Source organism: Nycticebus coucang, chromosome 2 (genome assembly GCF_027406575.1).
Source record: "Nycticebus coucang isolate mNycCou1 chromosome 2, mNycCou1.pri, whole genome shotgun sequence".
NCBI classification, from domain to species: domain Eukaryota; kingdom Metazoa; phylum Chordata; class Mammalia; order Primates; family Lorisidae; genus Nycticebus; species Nycticebus coucang.
Genome location: NC_069781.1, coordinates 67786953 through 67809552, shown reverse-complemented (window position 1 = coordinate 67809552; position 22600 = coordinate 67786953).

Genomic DNA, 22600 nt, shown 5'->3' with positions numbered 1-22600 from the left:
CACTGAGCCACAGGCGCCGCCCGTAAGCACAAATTTTCAAATAATAAACATTACAAATATTAATTTTAGATTGAAAGCATGCCTAATCTTACACCTGATTCATTCAACTCTTTCTTCTTAAGTTTAGGTTTCTATTATATCACTAAACTAGAAGCGCAATTTTAAGTGTCTTAAAATGCATTAATGTCTTTACCAGGTTAGAATTTAATGTCATAGCTTTTATGTAAATTATTTTCAAAAAATACATACTTTATATATTGTCCTGCCCCAGTGAGTCATCATAAAGTATTTTCTTTTATAGTCATGTATTTAAAATTTTCTGTTCAACATTGGAAATAATATGTACCCTGTTTCCCCAAAAATAAGACATCCTCCAAAAATAAGACCTACTTACAGGAAAGATAAGACGTCCCTGAAAATAAGACCTAGCACATCTTTGGGAGCACACCTTAAAATAAGACACTTATTTTCTGTCTTATTTTCCTGGAAACAGGGTATTAGTTTTAATAAAGCATATATCTGACAAGTACTAAGAAATAATACAAATGTGTAACAAAATATAATAGATTTTATAATTATCATTCTTAAAACTCATTAACATATGCAAATTATTACTATATAATCCCCAAATAATTTGATAAATGAATGCACATTTGGTGTTAACAAGGATGCATGAGGTATGACTCTATATCTATAAATTATTTCTGATAATTTAGCCTTTCATGTTTCTGATGCCATAAAACATATCATGAAATATCCAAATACCATAGCATAAAATATCTTTATAACATAATTATTCTAGATAGAATCAATAAATAACAGAAAAGTTGTAGGTTCAACATAGCCTTTAAAGTATTTTTGAATAAAGCGTTTCTTAAAAGCAACTTTGCTCAAAATGAATTATAACTTTTAAGTATATGAGTATACCTAATTATTGTATTAAACATTTTAATAAAGTATAAGTGATTTATTTCCTAAAATTTCAAATTGTACATTTAAATTTCTAGAGCTCCCAATATCTTCACATATCCCTGTCAGGAGAGCTTATTTTTTGATGGAATCCAAAGACAAAAAAATCCTATATGCCTATGAGATACTAAAGAAAGACAATGTAAAGAAAGCCTAATAAAGGTCTACCTTGACCTAAACTATTTCACATAAATACATTTGTCACTTTTGTTTATCATCGTTTTTTCACAGTTAACCTATGCAGAGAAATATAACTGTGCATTTATAAACACTCATGTGGCAAGGTCTTATTATAGGAATAAGTCATGGAGGAGGACAGAGGACAGACGTGTAATTATAGAATAAAACTACAGTAGAAAGTACTCTCTGGTGAGCAAGGGGAAAAAAATAGAATTGAGAAAGAAATGCCAGCAAAACAAATGAGTTCTTTTTCCCTTTCCCTCTAACTTGAGGAATGAGGAAGGGTTTGTTAACTATACACCACAGATTTTTGAGCACCTGGCGAGTAGCCTGAGGCCACACAGGACAAGGCCCAGGGAGCCTGCGAAGGCAGAGCAGTCTCCATGGCTAGCTGGCAGCAGCTTCAGAAATAGACCCAATATTACTACGCTTCCTGTCTGCCCTGCACCTTAATTCCCATCCACAACACATCTTGTAGTAATAGAATTTTCCTTCTTGATCATGAGTCGGATGGGACAACGTTTGATCATGGTCATAGCGACTGTGGACTTAGGCCAAATAGGAGCATTCTGGATCCTGTCTTGATAGAGTTGAAAGGAAACTTTTTTCTTTTCTGTTTTTTTTTTTTTTTTGCCTTTGGGCTAGTTATGCTGGAATGGCTTGAGACCTGTCTGGGTCTCTTTTTGCCTAGAAAATATTTAGCCACTTAGAGAAAAGGAAGCCAATTGTAGAAAAATGGAAAGGTAAGATTTAAAGAGAGGAGCATGCTGGTACACCAGTCCTAAATTCCAGACTCTCGGGTTTCCAATTTCTCTCTCTCTCTCTTTTTTCTTCTTGATATATTAATGAATAGATACACAGACTAGGAGTCATTAATTGTCCTGAGACTTCACTATGTGTGGCTTTGAAGTGAAGACAGAAATTATACAGAAGTTTAAGGAAGATCATTTCAGAATTATAAAACTTAAGTAAAAACATGTTGATACTTAATGTCTGAGAAGGGACATGTGAACATGGTCAGACATCCTCCTCCTTGATTTGTCCTTGCTGTTTCCAGGTAGGATATCTGTTACATGCATATTCAATTTTTAACATTACCAAGTCAATGCAAGTAAACCTATATTTAATACTCTATTTATTGTCTACAGGGTCACTTTTACAGAACTTGTCATCCTTTACTAAAATATATTGTTCACTGGCCATATATCTCTTCTTGTTTTTAGTAGCCATATATAAAGTCCAAAAATCCTTCTCCACATTTTGATTAGCAAAAACAGGATATAAGGAGAACAAATTATTTCTAGGAACTCCTGAGAATGATTTAACTAAGAAATTGTTACAAATTCCATCGGACAACAAAAGGAAAAACAATGGCTGCATATCTACCTAATTGTTGCAATGTCTGGGTTGGCAATTCCTAATGATTAAATCCTTATAAGAAAGATAGTTGAGCTGTCCATACCTAAGGTGTATATGATGTAATGAGTGAGCCTTAAAAAGCTGGTAAATAATTTAAAAGTAATTTTAAATGCTACAAGTTTTACAGCACTATTGAAAGATCTGCTATTTTATTACTAAAATGTCTGAATTTCTGTAGAAAGCAGACACAATGTCTTTATTAGTGGAGAAGACATGAAAACAAAACAATCCTTTCTCAGTAATTTAGAGAAAATATTAAAAGGTAATACATGAAATTACCACAGTTAAAAAGTATCACTATAGAAATGAATCACCAACATATTGTCTAGTATTTTCACCTTTAATACCTATCTACACTTCTTCCACGTACGGTGTTTGGAGCCATTCACCCTTCACAGTTGTTCTAATTATATCTATCAAATATGATGCATGTTTAATTGGATTTTAATAGGACTGTAGCTCCTTGTTTAGCAGCAAGTTTAACAGGAGAGTAATTTATTGCTGATAAGGTTTGGGGTCTTCCATTCCTCCTACTAAATAAGAACTAGAAAAGCATTTGAAAACCAGTGTCTTGGGGAAGTTCCTGTTCTGAAAGCAAATCCCTATAAATCAAAGTGGGTGATTATTCTGTTCGTGTTCTGAATCAGTTGAGAACAGATATTAAAATGTTTAATAGCCCTGCCTATGAAAAATGTTGCTTAAAAAAGTACTGCCTAAAATTTTCTTCCAGTTAATTAGATACTGGGTGCACAATTTTCAGGATAATATCACTTGCATAACAACAGGTATATTTCCTGCTTGTAGAAAGTATAAGCCAATAAAAATTAATTCTGTGAAAATACGAACAATCCAGCTGACCAAAAGTTGTAGTATTCGTTACAAGAAATAGCGATGACATGTAAAGAAAGTGTAGAATTTTTAAAGAGTGGTTACAAGGCAGTTGAGTCCATTACTATATGAAGACTTTTTCCTTTTTTTCTCATTATGTTCTGTTCTGGGGGTTCATAGATATTACTTTTGATAAGAACATATTAAAAGGCATGTAACTATATAAATGCTGCATGATGTTTTAATGTGGTTGAAATTTAATCATCATCTCTGCTCAGACATCTATCTCAAGTGATTTGGATAGGTCCATTTTGATAGTGAGGACAGAATAAGTAGGTGTTAATCATACATTGTCAAACAGTCCTCTGATTATGTGAATGATAATTTGAGGTATATTTGGAAAAGCAGAGACACTACAGGGAACAGTGGGTAACATGGGTTCAGTAATAATGTGCCTTTAACATTAGCAAATAAATATGGCTTCTTTATGATGTACTAATCAGGAATCATCCTTGTCATCCTTTTAAAATTCAGGATAATGGAAGGTACCCAACATTAAGGCATATTTATGTGAGTTGATGTAATGTTTGAAAATTTCACTTAAATAATATAAACATTATATTTGTGTATTTGTTCTGAACATCTTTTTGCTCAAACATTTATTTTAAAAATATTGAAAAGCCACTTAAAATCCTTAATCCTTACTTATTGACTTTCTATGCTTAATTGTGTGGAGGAGAGGAACAATAGCAAATTCAGTCATGAAAACAAAATTCATTATATGGGTGGTAAGTATAAGCAAACTAAAAAACAAATATTCTCTTAAAAAATTCAATTAAAATATTCAAGATTACATTTTCTAAAAGTCTAGATAATAAAAGATTAGTATCAGTACATCTTTGCCCAGTTAGATTTTAATTAAAGGCCTGAGAATGGACTTTCTATATATGTAATCTGCCTACACTATTGCTTCTTGACATTAGCCATGATTCTGAAGCCAGCAAAGCAGGAATATTTGACATTCATCTTTTCTTGTGGTTTCTACATCTAGGTAATGGCATGAACTAATTTGAGTGACCTTGTGTAGCAAGAGTGTAAAGCTAGTAGTTACATAGTAGGATGCAAAAGGGAATAAATGACCCCTGACCTTAATTAGGCCGGATACTTCTTGCAGAGGTAGATATATACATAAAACATAACTCTACGAAAGAGTATGAAAATGTCAGTTGAATTCAGATTTACTTTTAAGCCCTGCGGGAAACTGATTTCTAGCCAACTTCCATATTCTTAATATTTACACCGAAAAATTTTCACTGTGCTACCAGTCACTTTCAGGCATTCATAAAGTCTCTACCCTCCCAACACTTCTAATGGAAACTATCTTTCCCCATTGTTCACCAAGCTATCTGGAACTCACAAGTTCTGTGGAAGTGTGTGATGTGGTCGACATAAACATAACATTTTCAATAAGGAGCTCTGGATTTCTGTCTGTGGCACTGCCAATGACTAGATGTGTGTTTTTGACTAAATTACTCACTATTTATAAGACTCACTATCCATGTCTCTACTATGTGAATTATTATAATGGCACCTACCTCAATGTTGTCGTATTAAAGGAGGCAAAGCAACTAAGGCACTTCACACACTACGTAGTTCAGAGTAAGAGCCCAGATTTTGGCTTGTTGGTGGTGCTAATATAGTCACATATCTAAAAACCTTTGCCTTAAACTCAATTTGGGAAAAATAACACCCTTAAATCTGCATTTTAAATGTGGAATTTCTTAGACCTATTAATGCTCAAGTGTTGATTTCACCTGAAGCTGCCATGGCTTTATTAGAAAGCAATGGCAAGAATACACTGTTGAAGTGCTTTTTCTTCTTTGTGATTATGGTAAACATAGAGTGAAAGGACAATAGTACAAATGGGTTTATTTAGGATTACGGCTGTATACACCGTATTCCAGCACAGTAATATAATTTTAGTGTAATTTTTGTTAATTATTGATGAGAAACAAAGGACATTAGCTTTTTAAAAATTTTCAGATTGATATGAGGGGGTTATATTGTTTTCATTTCTAAAGTAAAGTTGAAGTTGTAGTTAAGCCCTTCATCCAGGGGGTGTGCTGAACACATTCACATTATGGCGACTAGGTGAGATTCCGCTAATCACTTTTCTTCTTTCCCCTCTCCCCCCTCGTTGCTCCTACCCTTCTTCTCCTCTTCCCCTTGCTAGACTAAACTTGTGTTTTTCTTTTGGTGTGGGCCTGTAGTTGTTTATTATTATTTTCATACTAATATTGAGTACACTGGATATTTTTCCCCCATTCTTATGATACTTTACTAAGAAGTATGTGTTTCAACTCCATCCAGGTAAACACAAAAGATGTAAAGTCTCCATCTTTTTTTACGGCTGAGTAGTACTCCATGGTACATATTCACCACAGTTTCTTAATCCATTCATTGGTTGATGGGCATTTAGGATAAACCCACATCTTGGTGATCTTGCAATCCCGGTACTAGCTTTTCATTTTTGATTTTCCTAATTCATGTATCAAATTTATATGAAAAACAGCAATATTTAACACAGCTCCAAAAGTAATACCACTTATTTTGTGGGGTGTTTTCTTGGGAATGATTTCTTAGATATGACCCCCCAAAGCACAAATAACAACAACAAAAAAAAATGAACAAGTAGTTGCATTTTTATATTATAACATGTAAATTTTTTTTCATTTACCCCATAAATATACTCACATAAAAATAACATAAACAATACTAAAATAAATATATAAAAGCTTCAGCATAGCTAAGGAAATAAGAGAATGAAAAGTCCATCTATAGTATAGGAGAAAAATATTTTCAAAACGTATATCTGATAAGGGGTTAATTTTCAAATTTTACAAGGAACACCTACAACTCAAAAACAAACACAGAACAAATAACCAGATTTAAAATTGGGCAAAAGGCCTAAATAGACATTTCTCCAAACAAGACATAAAAAATTGCCAATAGTTCTACAAAAAGATATTTAACACCTCCAATCAAGGAAATACATATCAAAACCACAATAAGATATCACCACATGCCTGTTACAAGGACTATTAATAAAAATAAACACATGTACAAAAGAAAACAGGTATTGCTAGGAAGTGGAGAAATTGGAAACTATTTACTTTTGGTGGGGATACAAAATGGTGTAGCAACTCGGAATACAGTCTGGAAGTTCCTTAAAAAAGTAAAATAGAACTACCATATAATCCAGCAATCCTACTTCTGACATATCCAAAATGGCTAAAATAAGAATCTCAAAGAGATATTCATACTTCAATGTTCATTGTAGCATTATTCACATAGCCACGATATGGAAACAACCTAAATGCCTATCAATGGATAAAAGGATACAGAAAATGTAGAATATACATCCACTGAATACTATTCAGCCTTAGAAAAAGAAGGAAATCCTACTATAAGTGACAACATGAGTGAATCTGGAGGACATTATGCTGAGTAGAAGCATTTAGTCACAGAAGGACAAGTACTGCATGATTCTACATCCACGAGATTTCTAAAATAGCCCAACTCCTGGAAGCACAGAGGAAAATGGTGATTGCTAGGGTTTGTAGGAAGGGAGAAATGGGAATTGTTGCTCACTGGTTATAAAGTTTCAGTTATGCAGATTAATACATTCTAGAGAGCAGCGGTACAATCCAGTGCCCACAGTTAACAACATTGTATTGTGCACCTAAAGTTTTTGTTAAGAGGGTAGATCTCAGGTAAAGTGTTCTTACCACAGAATAAAAACAAAAAAGGCCACAAAGGCATACAATGAAACTTTTGGAGGTGATGCCTATGGTTAGTATCTTAAACGTTGTGATGGTTTCATCAGTGCATGCTTATGACCAAGCTCATCAAATTGGACACATTACATATGCACAGTGTTATGCATAAATTATACATCAGTAAAGCTTTTAATTAAAAATTAAGTTAATTAAAATATATATAATTGGGTACTTAAACTTAGGGATTGTGAGGGTGTGCGCTGAAATCAAACATCTTGAGTTTAAAATTCATTCACCACCACTCACTCACCATATAATCTGGAGAAAGATGACAACCTTTCTGTACCTCAGTTCAACTGTTTTTAAAATAGTGATATTGATATTATATCATTCATTTTTGGCTTATAAAATAGTGGGTTTCTGAAGCATTTAGCATGGTGCTTAGCACATTCTAAATGCCATTTATATGTGTATATATACACATGTATATATACACGTATGTATATACGTGTGCATTATATATATATTAATCTAATGCTCAGATGGGAGGAGTTGCAGCACCTCTTATACATCCAAATGCAAATGGAGAGTGGACAGTCAGATTTGGGATCTGGAACTCAGAAAAAAACATCTGGAAGGGAAGTGTGAAATTAGGAAACATTATGTACAGATTGATAGTACCTGGAGTGAATATAGATTACCAAAGAGATTTACAGTAATAAGAATGTCTAAGATTAAGTCCTGAGGAATACTAACACTGAATATCTGGTTAGAGTAGAATAAGGAAAACTAAAAACACTAAAAAGGAATGTTGTATATTCAAAACCATAGGAATAAATTTCAGAAAAGGAGTCTGTGAACACATGTGTTGAGTTCTGCTAAGAGGAAACACTGAATGTGTTTACAATGTTCATCTGGAAAAATTCAGGTCTAGTGCCACTTCACCTTTACCTAGCACTTGTCTGTACTGAAAGAGAAAAGTGTCTGGAAGAAATTTAAAAACAAACAAGAATAAAGAAGAAGGAAAAGATGGAGAAGGATAAGGAAAAGCAGAAGGAGAAAATGTAATTCTACCAAATTTTGTTTAGAAATTTCATTTCTCATAGTTTCATATTTTCTTTGTGTTCTTTTCTTTATTAAATCATAACTGTGTACATTAATGCTTTTATGGGCCACGATGTGTGACATCTCCTCTTCATCTCTCAGTCTTCCAGCTGCTGTCTCCCACATGTTCTCAACTAATGTGCTGATTCTTTTTTACTAAGGAAACAGGAGCAAGCAGAAGATGAGCTGTTCAGCCTCCCAGTTCTTTCTCTCTTGCCTGTCTGCAGGACTACTCACAACTTTCTCTTTTCTGCTGGTTACCAAGGAGACATGTCCTTCTCTTGTCTGATGCCAACCCCTAAAGTTTTAAACTGAATCTTATTTCATCAAAGAACACTATTAAGACTAAGCACCCTCAGTCCCTCAACATCTCCCCTCTCTTTTGGGCTCTCTGATCCGTGTACCATGTCCTTTCGTGTACCAATGTGCAAATGAATCTTCCCTTTGAAAATCATTATCCCCCTTGGACCCCAACCTGCCTTTATTCACCTCACCATTTTGTTCTTCTCCTTAGTGCAAAACATGTTTAAAGATTCTTATTTCTGCTATGTCCACGTGCCCAAACTCCCATTTTATCTTTTTTTTGAATGTAAATGTAGAAGGTTGAATTCATCCTCTTCCCCAATTTGTGGCACACTGTCAGCCCTGATCTCTACAAAGATCCATTCATATTTCTTCTGTATCTCCCCTAGTCACCCATTACCCACCCCTTCCCTTAGCAACCACTTGTAATTGAAATTAATCTAACAACTTGCATGTACTTTTAGTCTATGTATGTGGTATGTTTATGGACCACATCATGTTTCTCACTGTTTTCATCTAAATTGCTTTTGCTTTATCCAGGCTTTATTTTAGTTGAAATTGTTATGTAGAATTCCACAGTGCTTTTTCTTTCTTTTTTTCTTTTTAAGGGGTCTTTCCTCCTCCTCCTCCTCCTCTTCTTCTTCTTTTTGTTTAACTTTTCTTTTAACATTTCTTTACTATTAACTTTTCCTTTATTTTTTCCTTCCCTTCCCTTCCCTTCCCTTCCCTTCCCTTTCCTTTCCTTTCTGTTTCCCTTTTTTTCTCCTCCCTTCCTTTCCCTTCCCTTCTCTTCCCTTTCCTTTTCTTTCTTTTCCTTTCCTTTCCTTTCCTCTTTCCTTTCCTTTCATTTTTTTTTTCTCTTCTTAAAATTACAGATAAAATGTCACCATGTTGCCAGGCTGGATTCAAATTCCTGGGCTCACGTTATCCTCCCCCCTTGGCCTCCCAAGCATTTTCTATCATATTAGTTATCCATGTGCCCCAGTGATGTACATCTACCTTCTCCTCAGCTTCCAGATTGTCTTCATATGTAAATGTGCTGAGAACTGTATATTCATATCCCTTCTTTTATGAACCCACGTGAGAATGTCCCTGTTCTGTGCCCAGGAGGTTTATTGGAAGAAAAGTCTTTATAAGTAACCAATCAAAAAAACCTGTGAACTCACTTACTACCACACACCTATTTGCACACACACACGTGCATACAAAATATAAGGACTGCAATCACTCGGGCAGCACATATGGAAATAGTGCATACTGACAGATTTCCCTTCAAAATGATTACTAGTCTATATTTCAAACACTAGTGCAGGAGAGCTTCTATGTTCCCACACTTGTGTTATTTTATGATTGTATTATTTAAAGTGTCTTGTGTCTGTGGATGTTCTCCTATTTTAATACTACAGTTTATTCACCTCATTTCTCTTAGACTTGACCAATATTTTATGAGTCTGAAATATATCTTTGCTATATTAAAATTTTCTCTGTCTTTGATTTTTTTTCTTTTTTATTTTGTCCCTTTTGCATTCTTCAACGGTGCTTTTATTCTCAACACTTCACTGACACTGTTGTGATGGGATCATTAGCAGCCACCTTCATATCAAATCCAAGAGCCAATATTTATACTTATAGCTGTGCATGGCATGATTTCCTATACTCACTTTTTTGAGGCACTTTCTTCACTTAATATTGAGTACATTTTCCTCACCCAGCTGTACGCAGATCCCACCATGCTCCTCAGTCTCTCCTTCTGTTCCTCTTCCTTTGCTTTGTATCTAAAGATCGGAATGTCCCTAATTCTTTCCCTTGGCCCAGGCATCTTTGTCATTTATACCCCCTCTCTTTATGATTTTATCCTGTCTCATGGCTTCACATTCCATCTACAGACTGACAATTTTCAAGTTTATATCACAGGGTCACACCTTTAACCTGAGCACTGGGTTAATACACCACAGTGACTTTCTGGTATTTTTACCTGGATAGCTAACATTTATTTTTAACTTAACAAGGCCACCCCAGGACAATTTATTCAACCCCACTCTTGCCAGACCAGCTTTGCTTAGTCTCCCATTTCTATTCCTAGTTTTATTATGAACATAGTTTCTTTGGCCAAAATTTTGAAAGATGTGCTTTGCTGTTGTCTTTCTTACAGACTGAGCTTGCTATTATTTCAGGGTCTTTATATATAATGTTTTTATTTCATTGTTCAAAACAAACTCCTTGAGCCTCATTGTTTTTCATCACATGAATCTCCATTTAAATACTACATTTTTAGAGAGCCCTTCCCTGAAAGGAGCATCTGAAAAAGCTCACCTCTCAATTATTCTCTGAATAGTTAAGCAATCTTATTTTTATTTATTTATTTATCTTTGCAGTTTTTGACCAGGGCCAGGTTTGAACCCACCACTTCCAGTATATGGATCTAACACCCTACTCTTTTGAGCCATAGGCACAGCCCAGTAACCTTATTTTTTTATAACATCTTTACCAGTAAAAGTTAAATTTCTTCACTTATTTATTTATTTTCTATATCCACCATTAAAATAAAATAAACATAATTATTATGAAGGCTTTTAGGGGGGTTGTAATGTGATGCTCTTGATTTATTACCTGTGGAAATACATGTACATCAGGGCGTATGTATATATTTGTTGAAGTGCTACTGTGTGAAGATAGGTGGAAAATGTCAAGGACCAAGGAGAGCTGAATATGTGCTAATGCAACGGAAATAAAGAGAGAATTTACATACTGAAGAGGGAGTGTTTTCTGTTGTGTGTGGAACTGCCTGCTGCAGCTGCAGGTTCAATGTCCCCAGGGGAGTGTGGACGGGACGACATAGGAAGGGCATGTAGGACATGAGCAAGCCTACTAGTTGTTTATGATTCAGTGCCTGATAATGAAAGGCAAAAATTTGAAGATCATAAAGAATGAAGGATATGGGTGGTGCCTGTGGCTCAAGGAGTAGGGCGCCGGTCCCATATGCCGGAGGTGGTGGGTTCAAACCCAGCCCTGGCCAAAAAAAAAAAAAAAAAAAGAATGAAGGATAATAATTTATATAATAAATATAAACATGTATGTGTGCATATACAAAGTCTGACAATTAAGTTCATGAGGTCATCCTAGAAAAAAATGCTACATACCTCATTGCCGAATATCACCACAGTTGCCTTCAAAGTACTCGCCTTGGGAGTACAATGCTAGTGCCTAGTTCACCCTTTAAAGCAATTTTGGAACTCTTTTTGAATTGCCTTCAGAGCTGCTGTCTTATTATCCCTTATGTTCCGAATGTCATTGAAATGTCTTCCTTTCAATACTTCTTTTATCTGTGGGTTAATACAAGTCATTGTGAGCCAAGTCATTACAACCCCCCTAAAAGCCTTCATAATAATTATGTTTATTTTATTTTAATGGTGGATATAGAAAATAAATAAATAAGTGAAGAAATTTAACTTTTACTGGTAAAGATGTTATAAAAAAATAAGCCATATCAGGTGAGTAGGGAGTGTGTTTCTGTGTTTATTTATTGGCTAAAACCTCCTTCACAGACAGTGCTGTGTGAGCTGGTGCATTGTCGTGATACAAGAGCTACATCTGTGTCAAGCTAAGAATTGCAGCCTGGATTTTACTAACGGTTGCTCTGTCCATGTTATTTGCTCTGCTATGCTCCTCACAGTCAGCTGAGATTTTGATGTGCAATCTAACATTTTTTTGCTGTTTTGTCAGCTCTACTTGTTACTGGCCTCCCTGACCTCTCTTCATCAGTGAAGCTTTCTCGTCCCTCAGAAAATCATTAAATCCATTTGTACACTGTGGTTTTCTTCATGGCATTACCCCCATAAACTTGGACTAGCATGTCCCTGATTTCACTAACACTTGCCAAGTTGAACAAGAAATTTAATGTTTCTTCATTGTTCTAATTTAAGCCCTGATGTTCTCATGATGGCATACAAAAATATACAACAAAAATGATGAATGCCGCTCAGCAAGACACCACTACAGGTCAACAGGGACATAGGTGTGAGACACTGATACCAAAGTTATGAAATGTTACTGAGTTGTTTATACAGGGCTGCCAAGCAATGTAAGGGCACAGTGGCAGGCTCACGAACTTAATTGTCACACCTTATATACTATATATTAGGTATTTGTTTAGATGTAAGATCTTTAAAATCTGCGTTATAGTGTGAAGACTTTTATGTTAAATTTTGTATTGTAAACAACTGCAAATGGTCTGTTTTATTTCAGCTTAGGAAGCAAAATAATATGAAAAAGTAATATATGGAGTTCAGAGTCATAGCTTTTTATGGATTCCGGCTGCCCTGACAACTGCTTTCTAACAATACTGTGGCTTATTTATTAACCTTTGCCATCCAGTGTTCCAAATCTGAGTAAGTGGGGATAAGGATGGCAACATTGGATCTGAGATTGATTGTAATGGTATGTATAAATGTTAATTCTTCCTTCCTTACCAATGCTTTACTCTGAATTCTTCTTTTTAAATTATGGAATATGGCTGCATATTCTAAATATAATATCACTGAAAAATAATTATCTAGATATACACTTGGTAGTGTTTTTAAAGGACTTAAAGGGTTTTAGGAATGCATGCCTCAGTTATTATTATTATTGTTATTATTATTATTTTGTTTTGCAGTTTTTGGCCGGGATATATGGGGCCGGCACCCTACTCCTTTGAGCCACAGGTACCACCCCATGCCTCAGGGATTTTTAAGAAATTTATTCAGTAACAAAGCCAGATGCTATTTTAAGATGGTACCTTCATTTCATGCAATAGTGATTATTGTTCTGTCAAGTATGCTTGCTGTCTTATTTGAATCTCCTTTTTTCTTAAAGGATTCTATATAAAGAAAATAAATTAAGCAAAGTATATTTGTTGTGTAGATAGAATTAGTAATATTAATGTCAATGACAAATACGAACATCTTTGTATTTTTTGATAATAGTTTGTTTAAAATATGCATCACACTGTTCAGATGCTACTTTAATAATTTATAAATAATGGTAAGTGGTGTCTTGGGGTAAATTACACACGTGTCTGATTCAAATTAAAGTCCTCAAAATGGAGGCTTTGGAACTTTCCATTTTAGTGTGTCTCAGCAAAGCAGTTAAGTATCTAGGTGACTTTAGGTTCAAATGCATGGTTTTCTATACCAGTTTCAATAATTAGTAACTTGATTTTGAACAGGCTATCAAACTTTCTGAATCTCCAATTTCCTCATCTTTAAAATATAATAATAAGCACACTTATTTCATGTGAGAACAAAGAACATTACTGTATATGAAGTCTGTAAACAGTGAGCACTTAATAATTATTCAATATCATCACTTTTTTTTTACTATATTATTTCATTAACAACTCAGACTTAACTCTCCCTGAAACATGGACAGAAAGCAACTCTTTTTAATGAGTCAGCTATGTAAAATTCCCTTGCAAATCAAAGTCTTTACACTTAGCAATTTGTTTTCATTCTGTTATATGGCTGTTTCCTCCATGGGCCTGGACTCCTTCAGCACTATGATTTGTTTCTTATTGGGGTTCTGAAGTGTCCAGGATATTGCTTGATATAGATCATCTTACATTCCATATTGACTAAATACATTTCATGACTCATTTTTTTTTTTTTTCTCTTTTTGAAACAGAGTCTCAAGCTGTTGCCCTGGGTGGAGTGCTGTGGTGTCATAGCTCACAGCAACCTCCAACTCTTGGGTTCAAGTGATCCTCTTGCTTCAGTTTTTCTATTTTTTGTAGAGACAGGGTATCGCTCTTGCTCAGGCTGGTCTCAAACCTGTGAGCTCAAGCAAACCACCCCAGAGTGCTAGGATTACAGGTGTGAGCCACCGTACTTGGATGACTCATTTTATATAACATGACATTATCAGAGAAAACTCATTAATATTATATGAAAAACTGCTTTTTAGGGCAGCAATTTAAATAATTTTCCTATTTAATAAGAATACAGTTTCATATAGATGTGTATAGTAAATTCATGCATGGTCTATAGCATATTAGGAAGCAAGTGAATACTTGGGTAATTTAAATACCCCATATCATATCGCATAACATGTACCTATTGACTCTTTGGAGTCAAGTCAATCAAAAAATGTATAAGAATAAATCTCAGTCACCCTTTAACACTTCATCAGAGTGATTGGATCATATAGAAACTTAATATCTCTCCCGCATTTTCTAAAACTGAGCTTATCTCCTTTGTAGCAGAGCCATAGTATATTATTCTTCAAGGATTTTTTTTTTCCCAGCATGATGCATGGTTAATTTCATTTTGAAAATTGATTAGACTACCTGATTGATTGCAGCAATTGCTTTTCTTGTCTTGAGCAAGGAGATAACATTTGTAATTCTTATTAAAAGTTGATTAGTATTTAATACTGTTTGTCTTGTTGAATGTTGCATAATAAATTTAAAGATCAAAACCTGCATGACCAATTACTAAATATAAATACAAAGTAAATCGTATCTTCAAGTGGTATTAAAAATTCAAAGGCATAATCTTCAATGTTAAAACAAACCTGAAAAAAAACTTCATTAAAGCAGGAAGTCTGTGGTGCTAAAGAAGGTGTATTGTCTTCATTGCTAGTGTGTTTATAATTTTAAACTAGGGTTGAATACAACCTGATTGGTCACTAATGCATTTAGAATTTGCATAACATGAAACTGTAAAGATATCTCACTTGTTTTATTTTCCTAAAAATTTAGATCCATGATGTAAGAACACCCTAAATTAAGATGTGTATGCCTTCTATACACAGGCTGAATCTATATACTCACACCCTTCTGATGCCTTGATGGAAATATTTAACAGCCTTTTGAAGTTGGTTCCTTAGTAAATGGAATCCAAACTGCTGAAACGGATTGTAGAAAATGCTATCTTCCTTGAAATAACAGGTACTTTTTCTACATGTTGAAAAGTTCTTAATAGAAATAAGATCTCGTTTGGCAGCTGAATGAAAGGGCTTCTGGATAGTGTGGCATGAAATATGGAGTGTTGTGGTAGTGTTATGTGACTCATGGCATTGCGATAGTATCTGTAAGCAGAGAGATGAGGGCATTATTTCCTCCTGCCAGGCTTAGTGGGTATTGCTTTATGACCACAGGGATCCCAAAACATTGCATACATTTAAATCTGATACAGAGGAAACAAAAAAAAACCCCAAATGACAGCAGACTACATTGGACTCTCCGTTCTGATTCAGTTTCATTCAGTGGCTGCCTAAACCACCCACCTTGAATCTCATGGCTCATGGTACATAAAGATTCTCACTCTGTTGACAGCAAACAATTGAGATTAGTGGAAGTGACACACACGTACGAAGGACTGCTGCGTAGGCAGGAAAAAAATGAACAAAAGGGAAGTGAAGTGACCTAGAGCAGATGAACATGACTTAATCAGCAATGGAAATCAATGAACTGAAAGGAAGTGGCAGGGAAATCAATGACGGAATAATGCACTGACCAATGAACTTTATCTCTTTTTGCATTTTTATCTGGCTGTAGCAACCTAAATATCTTAAGCATGTCTCTTTCAGATCATTTTAGCCTTTCTGTCTCAATTTCCATTCTCAGTCACCTCTGGCTCTCATTTTACAGTGCACCAGGCCCACTGCACAATCTAGAACATCCAAAAATGTTTCAAGTATGGGTCTGCTGCCCTTGTGGTAAAGCAACCTAGGATAAGACTTCATCGGAAAACCCAACTATCCACAACCCAGCAGAGTGCAGATTAATGTAAAAAGCTTAGACCTGGTCTTCAGGGGTGCAAGTCGGTCAGTTTCAACTTTGCCATTAAGTTGTTTTTCTATGTCAATTAAACTTTGAAACTTAATTATGATGAGGATTATATATAGATCTTGAAATAACCAGAACAGTCCAAGAATGTGCTTCCACTGTCTAATGTGGAGCAGTATACTGAAGTTTTTAAGTTATCCACCAGCAGTGGTGATATAAGCAAATGTCACCATTGAAGGAGGGGACGTCATTATTGTGCTGCTAGGACAGGTGAGGGGTGTGAAGTTAGTTGAGCATTTAATAGCAAGACCTGATTCTTAGCATGGGGAAATAATGAACAACTCATGGACAGGGAAGAGTGCACAGATTCCGCTAATGACCATGAGGTTAAATTCCGAAGGTCTGGAAGTTTTCTGCCTTCTACTCTGCGGCCTTCCACAATAACAATCACTCTGTGTTTTGCTTCTGAATACAAATCGCTTTTGCTCGCATTTCCCTGGATCCTTGTGAGACGACAGTAGGAAAAAATTCATAGTGAGTGTTTCAAAATGTTAAAATAAAATGCAAGATACTATTATGGGGAAAAAATAGCAACGATCTGCACAGAGTTAATAGGGAGAACAAACAGAGCTGTTACTTTTTGTCCCCAGCCTAAAAATAAAATAAAACAAATTAGTGGGCAGATCTAATACTATGTCTCATTTTGTGATTCTAGTTGAGTCGTTTTGTTTTATTAATAGTAGGAGTGATTTTCCTGACTGACAATGCTGAGACCATTGATTAAATATTTCAGCCTATGAGCATATCTGTTTGATCTCATTAAGCCTTCAGTCTGTTTTCTGGATTCTTTCTCCAATTATACTGACATAACTGGATGGTCTGGTGAGATACGTACCTCAAGCTTCTTTGTAACTCCCATGAAATCTAGCTAAATGGCTCATTTGAGAGTAAATGCTTAAAACGTTTTTTTTTTTTTTGTAATGTCATGAATGTAATACATAACTTATATTGTTTATCAACATAATGTATACAATTTAATATGTACATTAATATTTTAATCTCACTAAATCCTGTGAGTTGATTTTTTTACAGTTTTTTTTTTGTTGTTGTTGTTGTAGAGACAGAGTCTCACTATACTGCCCTTGGGTAGAGTGCCGTGGTGTCACACGGCTCACAGCAACCTCTAACTCTTGGGCTTACGCGATTCTCTTGCCTCAGCCTCCCAAGCAGCTGGGACTAGAGGGGCCCGCCACAACGCCTGGCTATTTTTGTTGCAGTTTGGCCGGGGCTGGGTTTGAACCCGCCACCCTCGGCATATGGGGCCGGCACCCTACTCACTGAGCCACAGGCGCTGCCCGATTTTTTTACAGTTTTATACTTAAGAAAGCCTGGATGCAGAGAAGTAAATTGTCCTGTTTTGAAAGGCTTCTAATTGGAAGAGCCCTGAGCCTTTTAGCTTCTCTCTAGATGTTTCTTGAGTTAGGGAAATCATAAATATAGAATTCCCCCAGGGAATAAATACTCCTTTTGGTGAGACTTTTCTGGGAGTCACTCCTTCTGAAGCTCAAGGAGCCTTTGTTCAGCCCGAGGGTGTTTCTTTAAAGAAGGGGACATCTCTTCTCACATTCTAGGTGGAGTTCATTTTCCCCCTATTTTCAGTTGTAGATGGGTTCTCTCAGAAGGAATTCTTGCAGAATTCAGTCTATTTTATTGATCTAATTTATTGGTTTTCAAACTTTTCAAACGGTTGTAGATTTTGCTCTTTCAATAGGAGAATATATATGTTTTTCCAAATACTATTTTACATGAATTTCCAAATTATAAAACTGTGGATACTCAATTTGAAGTGTTGGAGTGAAAGGTCAGGGATCCTAACTCTCCAAACCTTGGAACCTGGGACACTTTACCATTGCGTTCCAGCATTCTTCAAACTGCTCCCCTGTGACAATTAGAAGCTGATTAATTTGTATGTGAAATGTAATTACAGAAAAGTCAAAATTTTAACTTCCTTACGTAAACTGGAAAATGAAATGAGGACTGATTAGAAGTTCAAACTCAAGTCAGTTTTCTTTTAATAATACTTCTAATAATGGTTCTTATGTACTTTCATTAAATGCATTTTGCTTCTACTTATGGCATCATGTAGTATGTACACAGAGTAACAATTCTGGTTCCAGATATAGTTTAATTTAAACCTGCCACTTACTATATTTGTAACCTTGGAAAAGTCATTTAATCTGATTATCAAGGGTTTATTTATTTTTTAAATATGAAAGTGGTAAAACAATTCATTTGTAAAATACCCAGCATTGTTAGTGCCTACACATAGCCGGCACACATAGTAGTTGATCACATTTTTTCTCCTAATAAATGTGCAAGAAGATAGAATGATATTTAGAAAAATATAAATATTACTCTTAAAAAATAGTTCTCAGCTTTATTATAATAGCTTGGCAAAGTTGGCATTGATTTTTATTTTAATTCACAGAATCCTAATCATAGAACATGTAGCAGAAAAATAGTGTAAGCAAAAGCAGCGTGAAATTGTAGCCTTATGAAGATCTTAGGCAAGTGAGAAGAAAGAGCCATGAATCAAATAATTATACAAATAAAGGTAAAATTACAGTGGGACAGTACCGTAAGGACAATAGAGACTTCTTGAGGAAATGAGAGATCTAAAGAGTGAGTAGAAGTTAACTACTAAGATGAAAACCGATTGTAGGGGGAATGAGATGAATAAGACATGTTAAAGCAGGGGCAGAAGCAATAAAAATATACATTCCCAGATAACGAGCACCTGAGCAAGCATCTAGTCAGAACAAAATAACAAGCAACAAAATATCTCGGATGCCAGGAGATGGGAGCATCATAAAAGCAAGATGGTAGAAGCCGATAGGTTACGTGTAGGCTGTTGCCTTAGGAAAGCAAACAGTGAATTAGTTATTAGTGCCCTAGTATTTGAAAGATGTTTTCCTGTGGCTTAGTCTTAATGGGGACAAGTGTGTAAAAGATGGAAGGAAGCCTGTCGGATGGAACTAGAAGGCATATTTAATAAGGAGTCCCTGAGGGTAGAATGGTGATGATGCTAACCCAGGGCTGTTGACCAGAGTCAGAAAAGGTTACTGAAGAAAAGAACATCTCTGGGAGCAAGCACATCAGAGCCGGGAGCTGATAAATAGAAGGTCTTGGTTAATTGGAACTACATTTTTGGGAAATGAGATACGATTGGGCATAATTGCATGTATTCAATTTTGAATACTTTTCAAAACTGAGACAACTTACTACTTAGTTGATGATGTAATCCGGCTTGTAATAGGATTTGGCTATTCATTGGTTATGAGAATTAAAAAAAAAAAACAACATTATTTTTCTTACCTCTATTCTTCATAGCATATGAATATTATCACAAAGTGAAAATAATATTGGTTCATAGAAAACATTAAATAGGAGAAAGAAACAAGCAGATAGATAATGCTCTATGGTAGAAGACTGTCTTTAAAATATTAAAAGAATGAAGGACATTTATTTATATTGTAATCTTAGCTTTAAACAGTTGAGATTATTGATGCAAAATATGTATATATAAAAGAGACCAAAGAAAATATTAACAATAACTGTTTCTCATTGGTTGAAATACATACACAGAAATATTGATATATACACACAGAAATGTATATAATGTTTTTATCCATTTTATGACTTTCAACATTTTCTACAATTAAAAATAACAGGAAAGAATTAAGACTCTATATGGGGGCAAGACATGATTGCAAGAGGGACTTTATCTAACAATTGCCATCAGTGTAACCTGGCTTATTGTACCCTCAATGAATCCCCAACAATAAAAAAAAAAAAAAAAAGAAAATTGAGAAGTTTCAATTCCATCCTGGGCATGTGGTGGGATATCACCTAATTGCACATTGCAAGGGTGTATAACACACACCCACCATGAGGGGCTCTTTTACAACTGGAAATTTACCTGGAAGTGAAAACGACGTACTCTAAAAATTTGTACCCTTGTATTAATTTGAAATAAAAAAATAAAGTAATAAAAGAAAAAAAAAGAAAACATAATCTTTTAGGAGGATGGAACAAAGTTGATAAATCTGAAATTACTTTATTAAATTGATGCTTTTACTAAATATTAATTAGGTGACCAATAAAACCTAGACACACATTCATGAAAATTTCCAAATTTTCAAATTACTTCAAAGAAGCAAGGACTTTTATGGTGATGATAACAGAATTTTGCACTTTTAGCTCATTCACCCTGAAAATGTCTTTAAATATCTCTAAAATTGAATATCTGTTAAATTTAACAAAATCTAAAATGTGAACAAAGGAAATTGACTCTTCTGCATAGTGTTTTGTTGATCATCCCCTGTGTGAACACAACCCAGCATTTCCTAGGTCACCTTTTCACGTGGACATCTGCCATATAAAACATGAGAATCTCTCTGAGAATACCTGGGGCCCAGGTTTTTGCAAATAAGTTTAGTCCTGACATTTTGCTACCATACTTTTGCCAAAAACCTGTTTAAGATAACTACTACTACATAAAGCAATCTGAAAAATAAGCTATTATTTATTCTTTCCTCTATTTTATGTTCCTGGATAAATTAGATCCCAGGGTTTGGCTCAGTTTTCTACAGGCCTTCATTTATTGGGTTCATTGTAAGAACATGCTGACAGTGTTAGAGAATAACACTCCTGTTAGGCAGAATTTTGGTTTCCATGCTCTTCACTCTTTGATGTCATGCCTGGAGAAAGGTTAAGTTCCATGGCCAAAAGAACTTGCAAGTGGAATTAAAGTAAGTACCTGAATTAGAGGTGGGTGAGAGGTTTTCCCCACTGAGTCGCCTGCTGACAACATTGTGATATAGACAGTCCAGGGAGGGATGGGCACTACCCGCTCTGCAGTGAGGTGATGCAGAGTGTACACACCAGACCCTAGTACTGCCTGTGCATGTCCCAGCCACCAACAGAGGTGGAGGATAGCAACAAGCTGATGGGGACCTGGGTAAAGAAGCTGGGCAGGCTAGGGGCCAGGAAAGAAGAAGGTAAACAGGCAACTCACACCCTAACCAGGGAATTGGGATGTGGTGGGAGGGATACTGGGCAGGGGCTATGGCTCTGAGCTCCTAGTGCCTGTCACATTGCTCAATGGATCTTCACATATAAAACATGTACACAATTCAGATACAAAGTTAAATAAAATTACAACTATTTTAAAAATCGCACGTGATAGCCGGGCGTTGTGGCGGGTGCCTGTAGTCCCAGCTACTCGGGCGGCTGAGGCAAGAGAATCACATAAGCCCAAGAGCTGGAGGTTGCCGTGAGCCGTGTGACGCCATGGCACCCTACTGAGGGCAGTAAAGTGAGACTCTGTCTCTACAAAAAAAAAAAAAAAAATCGCACATGAACTTTATGGACACCCTGTATGAATTTATAGATGATGATTTTAGAGCATTAAATTCCAAGTTCAAGACCTTTCTTAGAGGGGGTGCCATGAAACTTCCCTGGTCACATGTTCAGGAAAATGACCCTGACAAAAAGAGCTTACTGGCCTTGGCACAATCACTTAACTCCTTTTCATTATTATAATATAAATGAAATAAACAGAAAATAAAATAATAATAAAAAATTGAAGGAGGGTTAAAAGCAGGTTGCAAACTGCATGTGTTCTAACAGCTAACTTTGTCTAGTGCTTAGTGTGTACCAAGATGTGGAAACAACCTAAATGCCCATCAAACCAGGAATGAATTAACAAACTGTGATATAGGTATGCCATGGAATACTCTTCTGCCATAAACCAGATTGTGACTTTACATCTTTTGTATTAACTTTGGATGGACCTGAAACACATTCTTCTCAGTAAAGTATCACAAGAATGAAAAAACAAACATCAAATGTACTCAATAATAATATGAACTCAGTAGATGATCTAATTCACATCCACATTGGAGAAAAACTCATTTCAATTCAAGTTGGGGAGAAACTTGAATGAGAGAGGGAAGGGGGAGGAGGGGACTTAGATGCTCCCACTTAATGGACACAATATAGTGTTGTACAGCACAACTTTTGGGTGCTGGACACAACCACAGAGGGACTCAAACTCAAATATTGTGACCTGGTTGTTTGTACCCTGAATTAAACTGAAAAAAAAATTTTTTTTTTTTTAAAGAATAAGGCAGCAATAAAAGATTGCACTCACATTTTCTTTTCACTTGGTTTAATGGATGCTCAGAAATAA